This window comes from Equus caballus, unplaced genomic scaffold (assembly GCF_041296265.1).
Source record: "Equus caballus isolate H_3958 breed thoroughbred unplaced genomic scaffold, TB-T2T haplotype2-0000768, whole genome shotgun sequence".
NCBI classification, from domain to species: domain Eukaryota; kingdom Metazoa; phylum Chordata; class Mammalia; order Perissodactyla; family Equidae; genus Equus; species Equus caballus.
In genome coordinates this window covers 25,991-50,445 of record NW_027221987.1, presented here as the reverse complement: position 1 = coordinate 50,445, position 24,455 = coordinate 25,991, and the positions used below count along the sequence as shown (strand labels likewise).

Genomic DNA, 24,455 nt, shown 5'->3' with positions numbered 1-24,455 from the left:
AAAACTCAAGTTGCTCTGTAGTCAACATATTCCACATAATAGCCAAATTCCCAAAGAAAATGTAAACTATTGTAAAATATTGAAATAGTCAACAGCATGAGGAACTGTGGTAGAAGCCTTTACTCCAATGAAAAAAAGGACATGCGCTGCACCTGACGTATTTTGTGACACTGTTGTGTCACAACGGTGCAGGATGAATCAGCACAGTGGAGAGTGGTCATCTTGCTACATCTGTTCTAAATAACTTAATACAGATGTGACTGCAAACCACAAAAATCAGTGCCATTCAGCCAAATTTAGTCATACCCTAAGTCAGCTTTGTCGTTCTCAAGCCTTCTGATACGAGAGAATATGGGATGTAGGGAAAGTTGAGAGTTGGAGACAGGAGTCAGTTGCATTTAAAACTATTTCAACGTTACAAAAAAATCTCTGACCAGGTGAACAAACTGCTGGATTTTATCCCAAGGCCCTTAAGGAGTGCAAGCAAGTGTAGGAACCCTGATGGCTGAGCTTCATTAGCTTGATGGAAAATGCTTAAGATCATAGCTTTTATGGATTAATCTAGGATCAGAGTGGCAGCCGCTAAAGGGAATAGTTCCAAATTTGCTTGAAGCAGAGGACCGTCTCTGGACCTCACTGTCACATAGCTGCAACTGGCTGAAGGATCAATAATACAGATGATGATCCCTGGGAGTAAAGACCACACCCTCCCCCAGGCTTTCATATGATTCCTGAAACAGGGTTTTATCTTCTCTCTCTCTTACTTTCGTGATATTTTAACAATTTTAATAACTGTCATTCATTTAAGAATGTCTAAAGTTAGTTATGATTAGTCTCCTCCCAAGATATACAAGATGACGCATATAATTTATAGGTATTCACTTTGGTTCTTTTCCAAATCTGCCTGGTCCTTACTGAAAGAGTTTTTCTTTTTCTTATTTTCAATTCCTTCTTTTATCTGTTTAATCACTTACACATATTTTATAGTTTATTGATTTGTTTAGTGCTAGCTGTTGCTGCAAAAACGCAATCAGTCTCTGTGCCATGTATTCCTTGCAAACAGAAATCAGATCAACAGGTATTTGGGGCTGAGTGGTCTTCCTTGTGCCTATTTGAGTATACATCTTGGATCCTCCTCCTCCAAACCCATACTGTTCTCTCCATTCTGCAAGGTTGAGAATGGAGGATTGTATTTTGGAAGTTTCTATCAAGTAGGCCTGAAAGTGACACATTCCATAGGCCAGAACTTGGTCATATGGCCATAGCCAACCATAAGGGAAACTTGGAGATGTAATGACTCCATCTCTGAATCCGAGAGGAAGATGAAATACATTGAGAGAACAGCTAGCCAGTCTACACCACATAGTCTCCGTCCAATAATTCTATTCTGCTTTTCTTGACAGATTAGTGATGCGATTTGTTTCTGTCTGCTGCTGACATCATGATAGCTTGCTTCCTCTTGTATTTTGTTATTTTAGATTCAAAGTTTCCATTTGGTGCGACTTTATCTCAGAAATCCTGTGTCGTCTGAGTTCCCAGACCTCATAAGTAAAGCAATACAAATATGAGCACAAAAATCCATGTGAATGGAAGCATGTGGTCATAAAATGTTAGGGGGAAAATTTTTTTTCTACCCTTTCCACAGCCAGAACTGAAGCAGACAGTATTTCTTTTCATTTCCTATTGAAGGTGGGCATTTTCTTTTGGTCCACATTTACACGGAGAGCAGAGATCCTTTGCAAGTCCAGGCTTCATGCTCAAATCTGTTGCTCAAATTCCCACATCCTATGTGACCATTAGCACTCAAGCCCTTTGATCACCACTATCAACAATTGCCACAAGCACGGCTGAAGCATCGGTGCTCCCTTTCAGCCCTAGTGTAGAACTTACACGTTGTCTTGTGGACGACTATCAGCCAAGCCTTCGGTCACCACTATACAGACGTGCCTCCTGGCACAGCAGCTGTGTCAGCTCTCACTTTCCACTCCAGCTGTCCATTCACTCTTTGTTTTTGGAGCCGAGGTGTTACACTTTCAATCATGAGCATTTCAGTATACCTTTACAATGGTGTTTGCAATATTCTAAGTGCTTTTGTCATGAGAGAATTTTCAAAGTCCCTTCTCTTCTATATTCCTGAAACAGAGTTTTATCTTCTCTCTCTGACTTTTGTGATATTTTAACAATTTTAATAACCGTAATTCATTTAAGAATGTCTAAAGTGAGTTATGATTAGTCTCCTCCCAAGATATACAAGATGCTTATTATCTGTTACTTCCAGTTACTCCACTGCCTCCTGTCTTACACACTTTTCTTTTCCATAATTTTTTATATCTCCAGAACTTGGGTAAACCTTAATTGGACTTACCCATGTATCTAACAGATTCTTCGATCCCCATTGGATCTAGTATCCTATTCCTTCCTAGTGTGGAGACTTCCCTCCTCCTAAATGACACCCTTTGTAAGTTCTTTTATGAATGTCTATAAGTGGTAGACACCTCCTGCCTCGTGGTTTCTCTAGAAAATGTCTATTTCATGCCTACGCTTAATGGTAGTTTACCTGGGCTTGGAATTCTAGAATGATAGTTAATTTTTCTGAGCACCATGAATATATAATATTATCTTTCGACATTTTATTGATGTTAACTTTAACGTCAAGCTTACTGTTTTTTGTAGTTATCCTGTCTTTTTTCCCCAGGCTGCTTGTAAGCTCTGACTCTGAAATTTCCTTTAGAATATTTCTAGGTATAGATTTATTGTTACTTATCCTTTTGGGGGGTAATTATACTTCTGGGATCTAACGATTTAAGATAAGTCTGGAATATTTTCAATCATTTTCACATCATATATTGCCTCTTTCCTTTCCTCAAAGACATTCCATTAGATATGTTAGACCATACAGTTTTATCCCACAAGCTCATTAAACCTTACATATTTGTTTTTCACTCTAATCTGCATTCCCTTTAGTCCTTTCTTCTGGTTAACTAATTCTGTCTTCAGTTGTATCTAAACTGTTATTTTACCCGTGTAAGGTGTTTTAAATTTTAATAAAACTTTTGTTTATAAAATTCTACTTTTTTATACCTACCCCTTCGTGGTATCTTATTTTTCAGATTTTAAGATTGTGTCTTAATCATTTAAAATATGCTTTTTATAATTTATCATACCACTTTTATAAATTCTTAGCATTCTAAACCTACTTTCAGTTGATATTAATTACATTCAATCATGTTAGGTTTTTTCATAATGGGCCTTATAACTTGGCATCTTTAGCTCATAATTTGTCATGCTTTATCTATGGAAATACCGTGCAGCTTGTCAGAGTACAGAACCAAGAAACCAGAAGTCAAAGCCAAGCACCATGGGGAAAGCAAAACAAAAGCAAGAAAAAAACCCTCCAGAGAGTAGGGCTGAGCCTACATCAGAGAACTGCCAGCATGCACCTGGGTGTACCTCAGAATTGCTGTGGATACACAGCATATGTATCCGACACTGTATCACTGTTACATAACAAATTTTTTTTTTTGCCATCTTTTTAAGTGGGTATATCAGTAGCAGTTATCCAATGCCTGTATCCCCACAGATGTGTATGTTTGGAAGAGGGGTGTGGCTAGAGGGGGCAGAAAACTTACCTCTTTGCTTCACAGGTCTTCATATCAAGGGTGACTGTATCTGAAGAACTTAATCTGGCCTGGATCTGATTTAGATTATGAGATCCTGGGCCTTGAACCGGACCCAAATGCTGTAATGAAATCAAATTTTTGAGGGGTCTTGGGAGAAGGTAAGTATGTTTTGCAAGTGAGAGGAATTTAAATAATTTGTAGCCCAAATGCAGACTGTGGTGTTTTTAAAATATGTCCATAAATCCTTTAACACTCTTCTCATTGAGGGCAGTTTCCGTGTCCCCTTCCTTCAAATCTCAGCTGATATAAGTAACTCACTTTTAACAAATAGAATATAGCAGATGTGATGCTGCAGGACTCCTGAAGCTATGTCATGAAAGGCAATGTTGATTCTGACTTGTTTGCAAAGACGCTTGCTTTTGGAACCTTGGGGCCACCATGCAGTGGAAATCCCAAGTCACACGGAGAGGCCAAATGCTGGTGCTCCTGTGAACCCTCACTGAGGACCCAGACTACAGCCAAAATCAACTCACAGACATGTGAAGACTCCTCTGATTGATTCCAGCCACCAGCCACGGAGTCACCCTGACCTGTCAAGTCTTCACGAGCCTGTGCCCCAGACACCATGCAACATGTAGAAGCTTCCTCCTATGCTTTTCCTGAATTCTAAACCCACAGAACCCATAAGTATATGGAAAGGTGATTTTCAGCCAGTAGTTTTGTAAGAATTTGTTATCTAACAATAGAAACCCCAATATAGGATTTGTAAATTTATATTTATACTAGAAGCTAAAACTTCATAATGCTTTATCTTGAAACTGTTGTGTAGCCTGGGTGTAGAGTTTCTCTTGCTACGGAAATGCAATTAATTTAGAATATACTTTTATATTTATTTTTCGGCTAGACTTTTCCTAGGTACAGTTGTGGTGGACACTGAAGCCACACCAACTGGATGGCACACATTTAGTGACAAATTCTTAGAGGAATCCCAGCTGGAGTCCAAGAAAAAAACAAAGACTTGTCTGTCAACTCCCTGTGTTTGTGGGTTTCTATTTCAGCCAAGTTTTTCATTGAGGGTTAGTTTTACTGTAGGGGTTTCATTGTGAAACACGGATCCTTCAGGGTCCCAGTACAGAGTTCCTCTTCCAGTAGGGATAGTAAAACCCAATCCTCTAGGTTCTAGAGAAGCTCCCCACCCATCCTCCCATACCCATCAACTTAGGGAAGCGGTACACCAGCCTCAGCACTGGATGCTCATTGAGCTTGTTCTGAACTCCTCCTCCTTTGTGGAAAACGAGGCATTGTGCTTTCCTTTATATGACCTCAATTTTGCAGGTACAAGAATGCTTGATATAATTTGTCTTGCATATCCAGGCGTTTACAGTGGAAGGTTTTTCAGATTAGCTACTCATGCACAGTGCCATGCCTTATTTTATTTTTTGTTATGAACAAAAAATGGTGCCTTTAGAAAACATAAATAAGCATTTTCAATGTTTTTTACTATGTATTTGTTCAAATAATGATAAATGTTTTTATTTTACCAAAATGAAGTAATATCAGACACAGTGTCTTCTAACTCTTTTTACTTAAAGATACTTCATGGCTATATTATCCATGTTATTGAACACAACATTTATTAAATACTCATAACTTTTATTGCCTCTATTTTGTACTATTGGATTACTTCAAATATTTTCTGTTAGTCTTCTAATATTGGCTGGTTATGTTTCAAATATTTCAAAATTAAAAGCAGATTTGTGATGATTATCTAAATATTTTCTGATGTGTGGTCTATGTTTTGGCTTATGGTACCTGCTTGATTTCTCTCCAAGGGGAGGTGGTTTTGTATTTTAATTAGGCATGCATCTTCATTATGCACATCAATTCATATAGAACTATTTTAACCCACCACCGAACTTGATTGTCACGGTAGCTGTGCTGCTTTAGTCAACTGGAAACAGAGTAGCTAAATCCCAGATACTCTGGAGTTGGACTGTCCAACACAGTAGCCATTAGCCACATGTGGCTATTGAACACTTGAAATGCAGATAGTCTGAATTGAGATAGGCTGTAAAAGCCAGATTTTGAAAACTTAGTACAAAAAAAGAAGATCAAATATCTCATTACTAAGTGTACACTACGTACACATTGAAATGACAATACTTGGAAATACTGGCTTAAGTAAAACAAATCATTAAAATTAATTTCACCCGTTTAGTCTTACTTCTATTTTTAGTGCTTAGGGGACTGCTGAAGGGCCAGATGGTGAATGGGAAGTTCCTTTTGATAGCGAAAGTACACAACTTTATTCCAAGTGGAGACAAAGGTTGGGGTTACAAGCTGAACAGGTGAAATCCAGTCACATTCGTCTCTCCATCTGACGTTGGGAATGGATCCAGAGAATGGAGATGATGGTTTCACCCAAGTATTTCCGCAATTAGGAGCTCCTTTATGAAATAAATGCATATCTAGCCAGGAAAATAGTCCATTTTTATTCTGGTCTCACGGATATGTACAGGAGAAGAAATTAATAGTAAAATGGTGTGTTCATACATTGTTGTAGACTTTCAAAATACATTTTTAAAAGAACAATTTAATGAAACACATTTATAGCACTTTTTCCATTCTTGAAACTTCCAAAAGTGACTTTTTTCAGATTGAAAACAAAAATGAATTTGCCTCAACTTTTGTTATACTGTTACTAATGAGCTCAGAGTGAAAATTGTCTTAAAAACATAATAATAATATCTTAAACATAATAATGATAATCTTGAACATAATAAAGATACTATTAAACAGTTGTCTTAAATTTACCAAATAAATAGATGTGCTATTATAAGATAATACTATTCCTGTTGTTTCTCTATCTCTTTCAGGATCATATATGTAACTTCAAAATTAAATCGCCCCTTTTAATTTTCTCTTTTCCACGGCCCAATATTTTCTCACAGAACACAATGTGTTATTATCATCTACCCTAAGTCTATCCTATTGCGTTAGTAAGAAAAACCAACTTAATAGCAGCAGCAACGGATCAACGAGTATATAAAAGCTACGGTGCCTGGCAGCACATTGTTAAACCCTCTGTCATGTGCATTATGGGTACATCAGCCCTTTATGTTCTCACAGAAACATCTTTATATCTACAAGTTTTTGCTACAACTATTTACTTCTGTTTTCTAGCGTAGTACCATTCAAACTGCAATACCTGTTTTCATTACATTTTCCAGAATGCCTAGGTACAGTTTTTGAAAGCACATTTTAAAACATGTACATTGAAAACTTCTATTATGATCTTTTTTTGAAGTAGTGCACCTTTTCTAAAGTATTTTTAATTATTTTATATTTATAAAAATATATTTTGTAAATATCAAGTACCCTATAAAATATATGTATATTATGTTATTTAAATAGAACCTAGAATACTTGACATTCAACAAATATATACTGAATGAATAACTTTTTTGATGACGTTGGCAGTCCTTAGTGGTTGGCTAATCAATTTCCATCCCCAAGGATGTTCTGCCTCTCCCATCTACCAACTGTAGAGGCAGGCATAGTTAAGTCTCAGTGCGTCAGCCTCATTGCCCTTAGAGGGAATCAAATGACACAGCTATGGATAATAAGATGTATATGAAAGTCTGCAAGGGGTGGTCATGAGAAAACTTTTGCTTCCTTATGAACAGGGCAGCTATAGCTTGAACCATTCTCCCCGCTTCTTCCTGCCCTTTAAGGTTATTCTTACTGGAGCCATGGTGATCATCTTAGGGTCTTGGGGAGAGGCCATGAGAATTGCAGATACAGAAACTGCAAGATTATTGAACTGCTATGGCTATTACCGTCACTACCAATTCTTCTTAGGTGATAAAAAATAAGAAAAAAACTAATTTGTTTAAGCCATTGCTAGGCAGACTTTCCTTGATAATGACTATGATAAGAAATAATACAATGACCAAGATGAAAGTATTATTGAGAGCCAGGTCGTAGACATCACTCAAACACAGTGACCGCACCAATTCTTTGTTTTATCGCATGGCCTCCTTTTCCAGTCCTCTTTTCCAACTCTGCTTTCTTGGAAGGGAATTCATGAGCTGTAATACTTGAGGACATTCTCCTCTGTAGGTTTCAGGATTTTCTTATCTGCCATATTCACCACCCGTCCAGGAGCAAGACCAAAGAAAATCTGCCTTGGGTCCTTTCGAGTAGTAACTTTGAAGAGTTCATCTTTAGTAACGTCAGGTAAAATATAACCATACTTCTGGGCGAGTTCAAGTCTTGCTTCAGGAAATTTGGCCGGATCCGCCAGGTCACCACGATTCTTTGCATCAGTATAATACGGCACCAGTGCTTCAGGTGCAAGCATTCGTTTTGGAATGGGTTGTCCACGCAGAAAGAATGGAACAGGTTTGCATAGAATTTCTAAAACAATTTTTAAATTAAAAAAAGAGAAAGGCAAATGTTGACTATTTTATTTACATGATGGTTTTCTTTTAATAATGGTATTTTATAATCATTAATTTTTAAATATGACCAAGATGAGAACTTAATTCCAAGAACTCTTTTAATTAAATAAGCTTGTTTTAAGTAAACAAATGGAAATGCTTAATTTTCAAAAGTTTGTATCTTGAAAGTCAGAGTTACTCCTGGGTTACCAACCATTAGTGAGTTTCTAGACATAGGTAACATTGTATTTAAGCCCTGTGTTCAAAAACAAAAACAAAACCTTTTTATGACCTACTGGCTGAGGTCTATCAGAGGACAGAGCCCCACCAGCCACAGCACTAATAAGAAATCCTGAAACAGAAAACAGAGGTGTCCAAACGGCAAGTCAAACAGCCATGAGGACTTTTACAATCCTCACATGCAGCCAGCATGAGACAAAGAGGGAGAGAAGAAAATGACTGCGGAGCAAGCTTACCCAGACTTCTGGGATCACAGAAGGCTGTAGTAACGACACCACCACTCTCTTCGATTGCAGCAATGGCTAGTTCCGAAGCCAACTGTACTTCAATATTAACTTTCGCCTTAAAGGTATCAGCACCCTGTAACACGTCAAAATAGTCTGTGAGTAGCTAGCTTGGCTAAAAGTAAATTAACTATGGCAAGCTTCCTTTTTACACTGTGTTTCCTCCTCCAAAATGCCCACAATGTAACAGCAATTCCTACTTCAAAGACTTCTGCTTCCAGGTCCTATCAAATAACATCAAATTCTTTTACATTTTCTAGGCCCCCTTCTTTTACCAATTTTCCTTCCCTGTGAGCAGAGATGACTATATTTTCACTTGATGTATTTCGTAGACACCAATATAAGCACCCATTCCCAGTACTTCGGTAATAGTTGGCTGTTTAACCCTCATAACAACCCTATGACAGAATTATTGCTAAACCAACTTCACAGATGGGGAAACTGAAGCACAGATAGGTTAAATACCTTGCCCAAAATCACAAAGCTAGGATTCTAACCCAGACAGTCCAGCCACAGTATGTGTTCTTAACCACAACATTATGCTGTAGGATACAGATCATGACTTATCTTCCTATCCCTTAACAAGCAAGAGGCCAAGAGAAGGTTAAAGAGGGGGACGAGTGGGCTAGAATCAGCGAAAGAATAAAATATCTGAGCTTTGGAGGGGTCACCCCCTCTAAGAAAAAAGGGAGCAAAGGACAACAGAAATTCACTTTGCATTCATTATTGACTTTACTACAGCCTCTAAACTGACAGAAAATAAGTTTACCTTTCCCTACCATGGTCAACACTGAAAAATGTAGTCCTGAACTTTTTTAAGTTCTACTTTTGATCACTTTAGTTAGGATGTGCTATATTTTAATTTCAAAACAGATTCTGACAAAAATAAAAAGATGGCATCATTACCATTCTTTTTGTAGTGATAAGAATTTTTTCCTATTTTGGTGTGGTTGAAACAAGCTGGCTCCCAATCAAGTTCCTTTTATTAATTATGAACCTTTAATATATTTAAAAAATATTCCATCAATTCTAAGATACACTTTTTCCATCTATGATACCGACCTGCATTTTAATAATTATGGTACGTTTGACTCAATAAAGTAAGGTCTTGCCATATTATTTGTGATTTTTTTTTTTTTTTCTGCTGAGGAAGATTCACCCTGAGCTAACATCTGTTGCCCGTCTTTCTCTATTTTGTCTGCGGGTTGCTGCCAGAGCATGGCCGTCGACGAGTGGTGTGGGTCTGTACCCAGGAACTGAACCCAGGCCACAGAAGGGGAGGGCGCCAAACTTAACCACTAGGCCACAGGGCCAGCCCCTATAATTTGTGATTTTTAATTACTATTCCATAGATTGCTTGACCACTCCCCATCCTTGGACATTGGGGTTAGTTGCAGTATTTTAAGTATTATAAAAGCATTTTTAGGAATGTCTTTCTATCAGTTAGGTTTATTTTGTTTTTCCTTGAAAACATGTCTTTCCAAATTGGTAATTTTATGCTGAAGGATCAGAAAGTCTTATTATCCACTATTTACTACAAATCTGAAATCAATTTACAGCGCTGTAAACGATGTGGAACTGTACTTACACAACCACTGCCCTGGTGTCGTTTTCAGGATTATTTTTGTTAGTTTAATAGACACATACCTGTGAGTTGCTGGGATGCGCAGTTTAACAGCTGAAGAGGTCACGGATTTTTCCATGTCAATTTACATGTGCATTCCCTTATACACCCAGAGTAGGATACTGAGACTTAATCGCATATTTGGTAATCTATCTTCAAATCATCTTATTTGAAAATCCTTTATCCGTAAGGTTTACTTTTTCAAAGGAATCTAAAAGGTTTTTCCATAAACATATGCCTCCCTCTAGTGGACACTAAGTTACTCACACAGTTACATTACTGACAACAAGGAGGAGGAGCAGTTAATTAACAACACGTTTATTTGCTTATGAAATGCCTGGCCAATGTCTATAAATAGAAAAGTCCTTTACTGCGATTAGAATTGGATTTGATCCCTTTCTTCCATAAATACTGAGTTATTATCATGAGCCAATATTTCCAATATTGCAAACATAGGAATGAATCACAGTACCTGCTCTCAAAGAACTTACATCACACTGAGGAAGACAGTGAAAAATAAATGCATTACTTAGTAATAAATGTCAGGTGTTCATATATTCAAAGAAAAAATACTTCGGGCAGAGTAATGCAGACAGAGTACGACTGTGGGGGAAGCGGGTGGGGGCTGAGTGTTCCTTTATAAAAGAAAATCAAAAAAGACCTTTCTGATATTATCAGATCTGAACAGAGAACCAAAGGGAGGGAGGGAACAAGCTGAACGGACACACGGGAGAAGAGCATTCCCGGACCATGGGAACAGAGGCCCCTCGACGTGATCATGCTGGCTTTCTAAAACCACAACTGAGTATAAACACAATCACCACTATGTAATGGTTATAACAATTCAAAAGGGATAAAAACAAAGGAGGCAGAGTATAGATTATATGAAAATCAGAAATAGCCTCCTATCTAACTCCAAAAATACTAATCCAGACTTACCTCCTCTACCAGCTGGACACCATAATCCCTTTTATATGGCTGGATGGTCACACCTCTCCCATTGACAAGCTGGGTTAAGTCAATAGGCTGAGTAGGATCAACTCGACCCAAATCAATAAGACACTGCAGCCTGTTGAGACTCAAAGGCTGATACCGGCGTCTGAAGCTACAAAACAAGAAAGTAACAGTTGGAAAACTCAACTCTCTTCCTCTTAAGTTCTCCACATCAACTTAAAAGTTTTGTTCTCTATTTTCCTCCAACAATTTAGATGGTAACAAAATAAGACCCTCCTGACTACAACAGAAACGTTATACTGCTTGATTTTTGGTAACGACACAAAACCAGTATTTCCTTTATTTTGCTAAAAATACTTTGCCTCTTAAGCATTTTACTTCACTCATTTACACAAATCAACAAACAAATTTGGGGAAAATTTAACCCACTATCTGAATTATGCATGAATGGAACTCAAAGTAACCATGGTAGTTGTCATTTATTGGGTAATCACAATGAGCCAGGTTTTTATATATATTATTGCTAAGCCTCTAAACAACCAGGAGAGCAGGCATCATTATCTCCATTTTGCAGGCTCAATGTCTGGGCTTTTTTCCCTGCTATTCCAAACTAATTGCACGACTAAAGATGCTTCAGAGGAACAGGGGCAAAAGTTTGCTTCAAAGTGACTATCAATTTCTACCAAGCTATTTTTTAGGTGATTCTCAGCGAAAAACAGGGCTTTCTACTTTAAAAAGCAGAACAACCTACCTATGTCCTTCATTAAACCCGTATTTTGGGATTTGTATGTAAAATGGAGTCTGGCCTCCCTCAAAGCCCAGTCGGGGCCGGGTTCCTCTCTGTCGTTCTCCTTTATCTGTCGCCTCTGCCACATCTTCTACCTCTTCTCCGCCCCCTCGGTCGTCTTTCCTAAAGGAAAGAACAAAGTTTTATGATCTACAGATGCCTTTTTATAAACTGTATCTCATCTTTTCGTTGTATATTTTTTGTTACACCATTTATTCATCCAACCAACCAGTACTAGCTAACACTACCTTGTGCCAAGCACTGTCCTAGCTGCTCTAGCGTCCAAACACTCTAAATCAGCATCTTTGCCTCTGAAGATGTACCTAATTCTTGCAACCAAAGTGCAAGCTGTGTTTCAAAGGCAAACTTCCAAGGATGGGATGGGGATAAGGGTTCTACAACAGGCTCGAACGGAAAAAAACCTAGAGTTAAACATCCACAACAAACAAAGCTTACATGATAGTTAAGAAATTCTATTTTGGAATTGTAAATATGTCATTGCTACCCATACATTATTTTATTTAAAGATTAATTTATAAAGAAAACATTTTTCTTAATTTACTTCCTGTCACTTCACGAAGGCAACGAACTGATTTTCAAAATTACAGTACGTCACCTAACAGCTTTTCTGGCTGTATTTAGTGATTTGAAGAGACATCTAACGGAATAAATCAATTCAACTCTTTCCCATGAAGCTATACTGGAAAAGTCCTTCATTTTAATTCCAATTTTGAACGGGACAATCATTTTGCAGTGCGACTTCGCTCCTACGCCCTAGCATAATTATGCTTTTAAGCATAAACCGTATTACGAGTTGACACCACGCGAGAAGATTTTCCTCTGCAGTTAAGGAGAACAGGGACTCAGAAACCCTACCTCCATCCCAATACCCTCTGGAGTAAGCAGTCCCCGGAAAGCGCGGGCAGTGCAGGGCCGCTTCCATCGCCCCGTGCGCCAGCGCTTGCCCGCAACGCCACCAGCCACTTACCAGTTTCCTGGAGCCCGGATTCGGCTTTAAGTTGGCCAGGCTAACCCGGGGCAGGGTCCGGAGCAGGTCCAGAGCCCTGGACCCACTGCCCTGCACCGAACCTGCCATGACCCCCCAGCAAGAGCCTCCAAGGGCACCGGGCCGCGTCGGAGCCCACGTGGTCTGGGGCGCTGCTTTACGGCTGCGGCCCCGCCCCTGTCGCAGTGCCGCGAGCGCGCCAGCGCCCTGGAATCCGGCAGCGGCTTCGGAAGCTTTAGAAGACTGACATGTCGGTGTTGCTCTGCCTTTTTTTTTTTTTGTAAATTCGCTGCGGATGTCTTCATGGTTTGAGAGATCGTGGCTTGAGCCCGGGCTTGAACGTCCGGTGTTCTCTTCCGCCACAGCAAACGCGCACTGCAAACGCTGCGGTCTGCGGTCCTCAAGAGGCAGCGTCTTCTCTGACCGCGCCGTGGAGAATGAGATAACCTGAGCGCAGAATTACTAATTTTGAATTTGGCTAATCAAACACAGTGAGATTAAACAATACTCAGAGTCCAGCTAGTAAAATGCCTGGCTAATACTAACCTGTGTAATGAAATTCAACCTACGCATTCCCATCAGTGTGCTTCTACGTCTACTGCATTGACCCACCGAGTTGCTGAGATACGAACTTCACTGAGCTGCTCGTGATGACAGGTGCCATAGGAGCGCTTGGCACGTGTCATCGCTGTGTTGTCAGCCTTATTCGATCAATAGCTTGTGGAGGTAGATGTTACTACCTTTTACGGACCGGGACGGTAAGGGTTGGCAAGGTCGGGTAGCTTGACCAAGGTCTCACAACAAGCGGCAGAGCCAGGACTCACACTTACACTGCCTCCTAGTAGAACAGTAGTGTTTCCTAGGATATAAAATTGAATATCTGCAGCATAGAACACATAACATTATTTTCAAGCTAAAAAATAGCTTCCCTATTTTTGTCTTAAGTGAATGTGGTATAGAAAACAAGGTTCCTTTCTTTTTCTTTCTCTTATTCTTTTTATATTTCACTTGTCTCGCTGGGGAGTTTTCTTTCTGGTTCCTCTTAGTGATCACAAATAGTGAAGGAGAGAAATTTTTGGAGGGGAGCTACTTCTATGTTTAATTAAACCCTTTTCAACTTATTTTAAAACAAGTATAAAATACTACAGAAAGAAAAATTTGCATTCATGCTTTATTTAAGCAATATTTATGAGCAAGACACTGAAACCTGTTACTGAAAAATATACGTGGATGAAGTCAAACAAGATCTCGCTCCCACGTTGTTTGAAATCGAGTAGGACAGACTTTCCCAAATTGAGTATTTTATAAAAGTTAAAAAAAAAAAGTACGTCTCTTGTGGACCTAATAATGCAAATTCAAGAAAAATACAGATATATGAGTTCTATAAAACAATGTGAAGATAAAGTCCAGACTCTATTTAGAAGTACAAAAGAAAATACTGAAAAAAAATAAGCTAGTTCCTGCCTTTAAGAGGTTTCACTTCAATATATTTCATAATCTTTTCTTTAGAATTTTCATACTTCTGAGAGGAAAATTACAAAATATGTTGCAAAATGTGCCCTCATCTACAGAAATATATACAATTTTTTTCTCTACCTAGAAAATCGTTTGCATTAAGTAATGAACTTTTGGATGAGTGTTAACACCAATAATGTTTCTCATGGAAAAAATGTGTATTGAATAAATGAGATACAGGAAATAAAAAACAATGTGCTGCATTTCTTGCAAGTAGATGCTCTTTGTTGTGTAGGTTATATAATGCTATTGGTGAACATCCGTTAATAATAGTGGAAATAATTGTTTGTAGTTAATTGTAGGCCGTTTGTTTATCCCATATCCAACATGTTGATGAAGCATATAAAACTGTCAAAATAATTTAATGAGTTTCATCTGTGTTTTAAGAATGTAGTTTAAGGTGTGTGGTGAATAAGTCATCAACCCTTACCTGAAGCCTATAGTTTTACATCATCATTATCATTGCATGATAATACTTACTAAGCACCCACCTGCTTGGGGTGTTGTGCTATACTCTGTTTAAATGATGTTAATGAGACCTTGCCATAAGAAAACATCTCAACAAGAGATTTAAAGTCCATCCTAATTCCAGTCCCAGTTGATAGTGACTACTGAATCATTACGTAAAAAGAATAAAACAAGCCCTGTAAAGATGGTGTAATTTGAAGTTCCTTGGGAAGGCCTCTTTCTCACACACTCCCAAATAATTTTCCCCTACCTATCCCAGTGCCTTAACAGTCTGCCAACAGAGATGAATTCTTTTGAGCTCATTATTTAGAGTTAAAATTCTCAAGGTGGGTAGAGAATGAGAGAGGGGGATGAAAATAAAAGGGGATAAATTTATCACATGAGGTACTTGGTATGAACCATAATACTAATACACCGTGCAGTGAAGCATCTGATCAATTTAACCCTCTGTTTCTGAGATTAAAAAACAAAAACATGCATATAAAACTCTCCCATCTAATCTCCCTAAATGAGATCACACATTAAATAATATTTGGCAGGGATGGGAACAGGAGGAGGAAGGGAATTTCAGTTATTAGATTATTACTGATTTTTACCATGAGCCAAAACCAAATCATTTTTATTTTTTATTTATTTTTTAAATTTAAGTGCAAAAGCACTGAAGAGCTTTACTACAAATTACAACCTAGAAACACGTTAACTGAACAATTAAAATTCATACAATCAGATTTAGATATATAACAACACAAAGTAGGAACAGAATTACAGTACAACACAAGACAGATACATGAATTCATTAGAAAATATTGTAATAAATAATTCATGAATCATAGAGCAATTGATTTATGCATAAATATAACTAATTGCCTAACAATCAGTTTATATTAACAAAATCTGTCAAAATCAAGGCAGCCAGAGTTTTACTAAATTACTGTGACAATGGAAATACTGCAATTAAAAAACAAATACAAGTATTTGTACTGTAAACAACTAAAAAAATCAGTCTCACTAAAGTTAGTATACAATTTAATATAAAATTATCATTAGCTACCAGAAATGGTTTAAACAACTTTACTGAGCAGTAGTTTTCTAAAAACAGAGGCACCGTTTTTTCTTTTCCTTCTTTTTTTTTTTAAAATATAAAATACTTGAGGAACATTCAAATAAGTAGAAAGCACATAATGGTTGCTTTCACCTTCATTAAAAGTCTGCTGAAACTGGATTTTTCAGAAAATTGTCAATTAATAAGTAATAACTGGTAACTAAATTTATAAAGTACTTTGAAAGTTTAACATAGAGAATATCTTAATGGAATCACTGGGGGGAAGGGGAAGCCATAAATTTCCCTGCCTTTCCAAGTTTGTATGATCAAAAGTGAACTCAGTAACTAGAAACATTTTGTTTCTTTTAAAAGTTAGGAGTTGGGGGCTGGCCCCGTGGCCGAGTGGTTAAGTTCGCGCGCTCCGCTGCAGGCGACCCAGTGTTTCGTTAGTTCGAATCCTGGGCGCGGACATGGCACTGCTCATCAGACCACGCTGAGGCAGCGTCCCACATGCCACAACTAGAAGAACACACAACGAAGAATATACAACTATGTACCGGGGGGCTTTGGGGAGAAAAAGGAAAAAATAAAAAAATCTTAAAAGTTAGGAGTTGATCATTACCTACAAACTATCAAAAAATATTTAATTTACTATTTCTGACCAAAAATAAATAATACAAGTACTAAAACGCGGCAAATTAACTATAATATTACCTATAAAACTACTGAGCACTGTGAAGTCAATAGCAAAATGATCCCTGATTTTATGAATCCTGTCAAGTTTTTGGTCAGGTCATCTTTTAAATGATATAAAAGTGTTCTGTAAGTATCCCTTTACTATAAACTTCTCAATCAATTTATTAATGTAAATATAGTGTGAGGAATAAAAAAGCTCAATACAATATAAATATTATGTAATGCCTTCAAGCCCCCAAATTTTTGCAAGTAAAATTCTGTATAATGAGGTCAATAAAATTGTGTTGAAACATTAACTTTGCTTTTCACTGGGGGCGCGGGGGGCGGGGAGGGGAAATACATTAAATCATCCAAGTTCTGGCCCTCACAAAATATGGCTTAATTCTTTAAAAAGAAAGATGACCCTGACATCTGCTGTTTTGCAATCTATTATGTATACTTTCTTGGGGGAATAAAAAAGAGCGAGAGGATTCATACCCTAGCATGCAGGTAACATTAATTGCTGAAGAGGGTTCAGTATAGATCGAAGAGACCAAATATCTACTTGGTTGTGTATTTCCCTCTCTTCAGTTTCCTTATACATATGTAAGCAGTTTTTCAATGTAATAGCTGAAAATCTCTTTAGTATTACATGTATATGTGATTATTAGATACACACAAACACAAGTGTAAAAACACAAGTATTTGACAAGGTGCACTTATTTTTTAAATTCAGCTTTAAGTATTCCTTTTGGACTTAGGAAAACTGGCTTAGAAAAATGATCAGAACCTGACTTTTAACAGAGCAAAGGGGCACTCGGAGAACTGTGAACATATGAAGCAAATCCCCAATCTTTATATGGAGGCACATGCTTTATAACATTTTACCACTAAAACGGCATACTCCATAAATCCAACATGGATACTCTGAACCACATTTTAAAACTGCTATATAAAAATTACTGGTCTCTTTTATGAGGCTAGTAAAAGTTAAAATGCACTGCCCAGCTTCTAACTGCCCAATTAGTAGAGTTTACATTACTGAAAGTTCAAAACAGCTTCAGTGTTAAATATTTGTAAATCCATTTAAGACCCTGAACAAACTGCAAATTTGGTTATTAGCAAAACGATAATGTATCGCCCACCAAAATGAAATCTGTAATTCATTTTTGATAAACTGAAAATGTTTTGAAATGTCACAGCAGCAAATATATTAAAGTTACACTGAGGTTTTTCAATAGTAGGAGTCTATCACAATCCTTAAAATTTAAAGTAGTCATAACATCAACCAACCAGCACATTTAAACCAAAATGATCATTCTCAAGCTTTTTCTGTGCCCATTATAAACATGCTCTAAGTTGCATTCCAACTTTCTTTTCTAATCTTACACATTAGCTTATTTTTCAAATGAAAAACAAAATTAAATTATTTTAATAATTAAATTTAAATTACTTTTTGTTCTTAGTATTCCATCTTATATTAAAGGATTTTATAGCTCCTGGGGTTAACAATGTGTCAGTTTTTTTCAAAAAGTGTATACCTTATAAACCCCAACTTCCTGCTACAACAACTGTTAAATGATAAATATTAAATTTCATTATACATATCATTTAAGGTTTTCTTGTCTATTCCTGGTGGATGCACTTGAGTGCATTTCATATTTCATAGAATGCACTGTAGTGTCCTAATACTGTATATATTAATTTTTCTTAGTATGGAGATAGCTGCGTATTTAAACTCTGATTGGTTGGTTGACGTACTTACAGTAACTCTAAGTATGTTAGGTAAAAATGTTTAAAAACTATTAATATCATATTTCCATTATAAGATGGTTTAACTGAATGGCTGGGGTGGTCTTTCACCTATAAAAATGTTTCACTTGACAATTACTTGTTTTCCCACAACGCTTTATGCTATTGACTACTAAAGAAAACCTCAATCTTTTTCACCTATTTATACAAGGATTAAATACAAACTATCAGAATTAAGTAAGCAACTATATAATTCTGTCCACAGTGAAAACCCTGAATAAAACTTTTTTTCAAAAGGCATGTAAGTGGTTTTTCAACTGCAAAATTTCATGTCTCCTGTCAGAGTGAGCATCTGTAATTCCCACGTGTGTGTATATAGACACACAAACACACACCTGTGCACATACACACACACACACAAACACACGTACAAACATTTTCCTAACAAGTAATCTACACAGGCTTGCTGCTGTTTTTGCAGCTGCCAGTCCCTGAATCTGTCATATTATATAACCCAGTGTCTGGTACTCGGAGTTTCTTCGGAGGAGGAGTCTTCAGTGTTCCAGATCTTTCTTTTACCTTGTATTCTAAAGTGCCGTGAGGTACCCCATAAATTCCTTGTGCTTTGGAAGCACTCATTTTGCCACTCATTACCATTGCAATAGCCTCTTCCATTATTTCATGATCATACTGCCGATAACGGCCACGTTTTTTCCTGGGCTGCTTATTATCTTTTCGATCCAATCCATCTTCAGTATTTTCAGAGGTTCCATCAACTGTTCCATTTTTAGAATTAAGACACAAAGGAGAGAGGTCCCCGGGTAGAAAGTAAGAGTCAACACTTGAGTGAGTTACGGGCCCAGAACATTCTATTTTCTTCTGTTTAGGGAGTATATTTTTCAGTTTTTGGAGAGCTGATCCTTCTAGGACTGGAGAGGTTTTGGAAACTTGATACATAACATCCAGCAGACCAGGACCATCAGGTTGTGGTTTTGAAACAGAACTTACTCGTAGTTGAGGAATTTTTAACTGTACAGTAGGACGTGAAGTTTCATATTGTAGGCTTTCATTTTTTTCTTTAAATTAGATTGAGTTTACTTTTTTCTGTGCGCTCTGCTTGAGCTCTTGCCCACAGGGCTACTTTATGCAGCACTGCACAAGTTTCTTTACTGTCTTTATATGAGTAACTATCACTGAAATCTCGAGCTTTGTTTTTAAAAGATGCAGGCTTCCCTGCTGGTAAGGCTTCTAAGTGGAGAAGTAAAGTTTTTTGAGGTATGCCTGCTTTATTTCTGTCCAGTGCTCCAGACTGAATGTCTTTCAAAGCTTTTGAGAGCAAACCATCTGCAAACTCAGCACTTCTCTCCACATAGTCCTCTCTGTTTCTCTGTAGTCTCCCAGCCATTGAATTTTCAGAAGAAGGATCGCATACGGACGACTCTTCAGATTTTATGCTGGTTTTCTTTGTAGAGAGATCTAACACTCCATCCCCTTGCTGAGTATTTTGTTCTTGCATTCGATTCACAGTGAGGTCTAAGGGGCCTTCCTGTTCTTCCTGAAGGGAGTTTTCTGCTTGATTCATTTGAATACTTTTACATATTAGACTTGGTCCAATTGAACCATTTCTATTCTCTTGAATTTTACCACTTTTTGAAATATACTCAATTGCAAACTGACGTATCATCTTTTTCATTAATTCCTGAGCAACTAGGGGAATGTTAGGATCACAGTTCTGAGGAAGGTCTTTCTTTCGAAAGAGTGCATTTAGCTAATTTTCTGCTTGGCATTCAGTCTTTCAGTGTTGGACTGGCCCTGAGATGACAGTTTCTCTGTTGGTGTTGACTGTGAAGAATCAAGAGATGGTAGACAATCCTTCAAATAAACTCAGGGCTCTTCGTAGCCGTGGTCCATAAAGCCCTTCTAAAATACTCTCAAAACCTACACAGTGCATGAGACGGTGGCGCCAAGAGTCGAGTTCCCGCCGGCATCCTCTCCTCTCCGCCGCGCACCGAGGGCTCCGGCACCGGGCGGCGAGGGCAGCGGCCACTCTCTCTCTTCCCTTGTCCATCCGCGTCCCGCGTCACGCGCCCTCATTTACATACGAGCGGCGCAGGCACGAGGCAGGGGCGCGAGCCCCGGAGCGCCAAAAACAAATCATTTTAAGAATGAGACCAAGAATAGACTCATTTTGTAATGATCAAAGTTGAGGAGCAGAAAACAACCAGAGATGTGCTTTTCCTCAGTGAAGGCGGGAGGAAGCCAGGGGCAGGAGGGCAGTGAATCCCTTTGATACTGGGAGAAAACCAATTCCGAGAGAGCCAATCAGAGGGCACGGGAAGGGGCTGGAAATAAATGTCACCTCGACAAAACCTACCCAGTTGTATCAAAGCTTGGCCCTGACTTCAAGGCCTTCATTCGCAGTTAAATAGTTTCTGTTTTAATTTTATTAAAGTATACTAACGCATACATTTGTTATGAAAAAAATCAAGTCATACAAAATAATAATGAGGGACAAAAGTTCTCCACAGGCAATTACTTTTCACTTTGTTTTTTATTTCTTCCGGTGACTGCCTCCATATTTATAAATTAAAGGATCTCAATCACTAATTGTTTTATCAATTTTTGACATTGTGGATTCACTTATGACAGGTGAGGATTTAGATAATTTAAACTATTTCCTCTTAGTATTTTAGTTATTTTATGATAAACCGTATAATTTAAATAAGGTAAGTACTTCAAACATCTGTTTTTTTGGATTTTCAACTTTCAAAATTATACATTAGCTCCTCACTCTGTGCGAGATGAAGATACTTACACACCTAACCTCTCACACTTCTTTGCTCCTTCTACTTGCCAACTTCTGTTAGCTATATATTTTCTTTAACATTGTTATAGATTATAATGTACTTATACACTTTAAGTGATCATTTAGGGTAAATAAGAAGCTACAACAATCACTGTATTTGCTCTCTCTAGAACACTTTTCATTATTGCCCTCTTTCCTGGCCACAAAGAACTGGCTTTCAGGTTGACAAGCTTTCTTTAAATTCCTGATCACAAACCTTAAGCTGGTCATCCTTTTCCAGGGTTTTAGAAAACTTACTTTTTCGCTCTCCGCGATGACTATTTTGTATGTTCTCTCTTGGCCAATGATTTTCCTTTACACTTCAGAAAAAAGTCACGAGATAGGGAACTTCTCCCACATCCCACCACTAAATGTACAATCCTTCCTACAACTGCATTTATCTTCTGCATCATATTAAAGAGAAGGAAGTGGCTTTTCTTCTGTTAATCTTCAGTCTTTCCAGCTGTGATCTGGACTCCTATGTCTGCTACCCACTTAGGGGTTTAGTTGTTTTCCTTATCCCCTCTCTTTACTGCATCATCAATCTCTCCTCAGGCTGGATGGTCTCTTCATCATAAAAAATGTTGTAATATCGCTCATCTTAAAAAAACAAAGACAAAACACCACTTTTCTTTACCCCGTAATCCCTCTAGCTGAGCCTATTTCTCTGCTTGCTTTCATAGCAAAACTTCTTGAAAGAGTTCTACGTGGACTCTCTTTTCCTCCTCTTTGATTCATACGTTTTCCTATGAATAACCTCCATATTGCCAAATCTGATAAGAAATGCAAATCAAAATCACAATTGAGATATCACCTCACAAATGTTAGGATGACTATTACCAAAAAACAAAAAATGGCAAGTGTTGGCAAGGATGTGGAGAAATTGGAACCCTTGCACACTGTCGATGGGAATGTAAAATCGTGCAGCCACTATGGAAAACAGTATGGAGGTTCCTCAAAAAATTAAAAGTAGGGGCTGGCCCAGTGGTGTAGTGGTTAAGTTCAGCTCTCTCCGCTTCTGCAGCCCAGGTTTGCAGGTTCAGATCCCGGGTGCAGACATACACCGCTTGTCAAGCCATGCTGTGGTAGCAACCCACATATAAAATAGAGGGAGATTGGCACAGACGTTAGTTCAAGGCCACTCTTCCTCAAGCACAAAGGGGAAGATTGGCAGCAGATGTTAGCTTAGGGCCAGTCTTCCTCAAAAAAAAGAAAAATTAAAAATAGAGGCTGGCCTGGTGGTATAGTGGCGAAGTTCATTCGCTCCACTTTGGCGGCTGGGGTTTCATGGGTTCAGATCCCAGGTGTGGGCCGACACACCATTCATCAAGCCACTCTGTGGTGGCATCCCACGTACAAAAAATAGAGGAAGACTGGGGCCAACCCGATGGCATAGTGGTTAAGTTCGTGTGCTCCACTTTGGCGACCTGGGGTTCGGAGGTTCAGATCCTGAGCATGGACCTAGCACCATTCGTCAAGCCACACTGTGAAAGCATCCCACATACAGTAGAGGAAGATTAGCACAGATGTTAGCTCAGCGACAATCTTCCTCAAGCAAAAAGAGGAAGATTGGCAACAGGTGTGTTAGCTCAGGGTCAATCTTCCTCACCAAAAAAAACCACATTAAAATAGACTACCACATGATCCTGCAATTCTACTCCTGGGTATATATGCAAAGACTTGAAATTAGGATTGTGAAGAGATATCTACACTCCCACATTTATTGCAGCATTATTCACAATAGTCAAGATATAGAAACAACTCAAATGTCCATCAATAGTCAAGTGGATAAAGAAAATGAGGAAAATGCGAGATAGACACACAATTAAACATTATTCAAACTTAAAAATTAAGGAAATACTACCATTTGTAAAAGCATAGATGGACCCGGAAGATATTATGCTAACTGAATACCATTCACAATCGCAACAAAAAGAATAAAATACCTCGGGGTAAATTTAACCAAGGAAGTGAAGGACCTATATAATGAAAATTGCAAGGCCTTTCTGAGAGAATTGGATGACGACATAAGGAGATGGAAAGACATTCCATGTACATGGATTGGAAGAATAAACATAGTTAAAATGTCCGTTCTACCTCAAGCAATCTACAGATTCAACGCTATCTCATCAGAATCCCAATGACATTCTTTACAGAATTAGAACAAAGAATCCTAAAATTTATATGGGGCCACAAAAGACCCCGAATTGCTAAAGCAATCCTGAGAAAAAAGAACAAAACGGGAGGCATCACAATCCCTGACTTCAAAACTTACTACAAAGCTACAGTAATCAAAACAGCATGGTACTGGTACAAAAACAGGTGAACAGATCAATGGAATAGAATTGAAAGCCCAGAAATAAAACCACACATCTATGGACAGCTTACCTTCGACAAAGGAGCTGAGTGCATACAATGGAGAAAAGAAAGTCTTTTCCAAAAATGGTGCTGGGAAAACTGGAAAGCCACATGTAAAAGAATGAAAACTGACCATTCTTTTTCACCATTCACTAAAATAAACTCAAAATGGATCAAAGACCTAAAGGTGAGACCTGAAACCATAAGGCTTCTAGAAGAAAACGTAGGCAAGTACACTCTCTGACATCAGTATTAAAAGGATCTTTTCGGACACCATGTCTTCTCAGAGAAGGGAAACAACAGAAAGAGTAAACAAATGGGACTTCATCAGACTAAAGAGCTTCTTCAAGGCACATGAAAACAGGATTGAAACAAAAAAAACAACCCACTAACTGGGAAAAAATATTTGCAAGTCATATATCTGACAAAGGCTTGATATCCATAATATATAAGGAACTCTCACAACTCAACAACAAAAAATCAAACCACCCGATCAAAAAATGGGCTGGAGACATGAACAGACATTTCTCCAAAGAAGATATACAGATGGCTAATAGGCACATGAAAAGACGCTCATCATCGCTGATCATCAGGAAAATGCAAATGAAAACTACACTGAGATATCACCTTACACCCATTAGAATGACAAAAATATCTAAAGCTAATAGTAACAAATGTTGGAGAGGTTGTGGAGAGAATGGAACCCTCATACACTGCTGGTGGGAATGCAAACTACTGCAGCCGCTATGGAAAACAGTATGGAGATTCCTCAAAAAACTAAAAATAGAACTACCATACGATCCAGCCATTCCACTACTGGGTATCTATCCAAAGAGCTTGAAG

At 38.1% G+C, this 24,455-nt stretch overlaps 1 protein-coding gene and 2 pseudogenes across 6 annotated transcripts in view; 1 reads left to right on the top strand and 2 right to left on the bottom strand.

Annotated features, from left to right (window-relative positions):
- Nucleotides 1–24,455, top strand: part of LOC138922324 (ral guanine nucleotide dissociation stimulator-like) — a 378,765-nt gene that overhangs the window by 350,340 nt on the left and 3,970 nt on the right. The gene's annotated exons all lie outside the window — the stretch shown is intronic.
- On the bottom strand, nucleotides 6,090–13,184 carry LOC138922326 (large ribosomal subunit protein uL15m-like; annotated as a pseudogene).
- Nucleotides 19,313–20,624, bottom strand: LOC138922327 (ligand-dependent nuclear receptor corepressor-like protein; annotated as a pseudogene).